The 2,318-nt window shown below is 47.5% G+C and overlaps 1 pseudogene; it reads right to left on the minus strand.

Moving 5' to 3' along the window:
* Positions 1 to 1,736: 1,736 nt before the first annotated feature.
* LOC136663470 (5S ribosomal RNA) lies at positions 1,737 to 1,856 on the minus strand (annotated as a pseudogene).
* Between the last annotated feature and the right edge of the window lie 462 nt (positions 1,857 to 2,318).

Genomic DNA, 2,318 nt, shown 5'->3' on the forward strand with positions numbered 1-2,318 from the left:
GGCTGTCAAACTCCCTGGAACACCTGCTATTTCATGATCGTTTCACCCTAAATCAAGGTGGGATTATAAACAGGAGGGAAAAAAATCTTGATGCTGACAGGTGGCGCTTAATCTCCAATCGATGTAAAAAAGTTGAGTTTTCGAGAAGGTTTGTGGAATGCTGGCACTTTCATGAAGCCTTCATCATTTTGTCCTGCGCATACATGCCTCTGAATGATTGGCAACTGTCTTTGAACTCGCTCTCCTTCTTCCGATAGCTGCCTTAACCATATTGAATTCCTCCGAGTGACTTGATGTTCTGCTAGGGAACTAAAGTAGTCATTTAGTTTGATACTCCTGCCTGCATTTGCGAAACTTTGTTCAATTCATTATTATTTTTCTACCCTGAGCACATGTGCACAGAAACAACCTTTTGTCAGATTACACCCAGCCCAGTTGACACATTTCAGGCCAAATTCTCTCGCTTCTTTTGTATTCTGCAGTTCTCAAAAGGGGAAGGGAACAGTAATGAAGCATTGGAAATAATACAAAGGAGAAGAAAAAATCCGCCATGAAAACCCAAAGATGCTTGGTTTTTAGATTGCGATCGAATGCAAAGAACGAAAATAATGCATGCTTTCTAAGGGATAAAGTTCATTGCGAGAGGAAACTGACAGACTCTCTCATGGCTGGAAGAACTGGAAAATGCTTTAAGGACTTCAGACTCAGTAGAAACAATGACCCTGCCTGGTGTGTGGGAGAGAAGGAAACGGTTATTATCTCCTGCTGTGCATTACTTATGTAGCCACCCCCATGCATGCGACACCTATGGAACAAGATGAAAGGAATTTGTTCCAAGAGGGTTACAATCCTATGGGCATCCTATGGCAGCCCCCCCCCCACTTCCATCTGTTGGTTCTGTGTGCAAGGGGTTTTGCACTGGTCTTGCTGTGATGCCTATACAGAGATCTTACCTGCCCCACACTTTTCCCCTGCTTTTGCACTGGTATGTATGGAGATCTGTACACCAAAATCTCCTTGGGGGAACGAGACATTTGTCCCCTTCCCTCAGGTAAGGGTGCTGGCCTGCAATGGGTCTCCTCTGGCCTGTGTCAACTATTTCACAGACCGGAGGAGCTCCATGTCAGGCTTCTCGGTCCAACACAGAGCATTGGATATGGCGGAGCAGGGCTATGCTGGTCCTATCCCCCCCACCCACCACAGTTCCAACCACCCTACCCTCTCCCCACCCTGGAATGCCTCCCCCTGCCCCGACAAACCTTACCATCTCCCAGAGCTCTTCCCTTGCTCTGAGCAGTTTCTGTCTGGCACTGGTCTCAGCGCTGACTGGCACTGGGCAGCGCCAGCAGTCCAGCAAACTTGCTTTATGGCTGCTGGCACTAAAGAGCTCAGTATTGAGCTCTAAGGCTGTACACTGATACCTGGAGTAAGTCCCATTGACCTCAATGGGACTTATATCTGACTACACATTTGCACCACAAATAAAGCTGTTGTCTTCCATTCAACTTACTGTATCCTGTGTTGTCCTACACAAGGCTGTGAGGACGATTCACAGTGGGGTTCAGACAACCAAAACTTGAGCTGTGTGTTTATGCCCGGCTGTTTGCATGTGGCTACAGGGGAGACAAGGCTAGCCCACTTGCGAATATCCCCATCTCTGAATGCTCAGTCTTTTCTTACATTAAAAAAAAAAAAAACATGGTTGGCAACCTTCAGTCTCGAAAGACTATGGTATAAGCCTACAGCACCTGGTATTCCCAAGTGGTCTCCCATCCAAGTACTAACCAGGCCTGACCCTGCTTAGCTTCCAAGATCAGACAAGATCAGGGATGTGCAGGGTAACAGTTGCTGCATAAAAAAACCACATATTGTGGGATCCTATATGGTTGTTCATCAAGATGTGATCACGGTTAAAAAATCTGAAATGTATTTAGCCACCAGTATTTCTATTCTGGCAATTCTGCAATGACTTCCTGGCCCCTTGGGTCAGAACAAAAGAACATGCATAATTTAAACTGGTAGGGCAGGGGCCACCCTAGAGTCCCTGGCACATGGGGCATTTGACATTGTGATGTCAAATTCAGGTTCTCTCAGTGTAGGAAGAGGTGCTGGTGGTGGCAGCTTTGCTATGTGGCTGCTGCCCCCTGTTTCTTGTCCTGTGGAGGCTCTTGTCCTGTGAAGGAGACACTCCTTGAAGGGGGCAGAAGGAACTGGTTGCCTCCCACTTCTTCTCCCCAGTGGCACCTCCTTCGAGGGCCATCCAGGGCAGGTGTTAAACCCTGTCACACTCTGGATACACCACTGGGTAGTGAGCACAT

Source organism: Tiliqua scincoides, chromosome 12 (genome assembly GCF_035046505.1).
Source record: "Tiliqua scincoides isolate rTilSci1 chromosome 12, rTilSci1.hap2, whole genome shotgun sequence".
In the NCBI taxonomy this organism is placed as follows: domain Eukaryota; kingdom Metazoa; phylum Chordata; class Lepidosauria; order Squamata; family Scincidae; genus Tiliqua; species Tiliqua scincoides.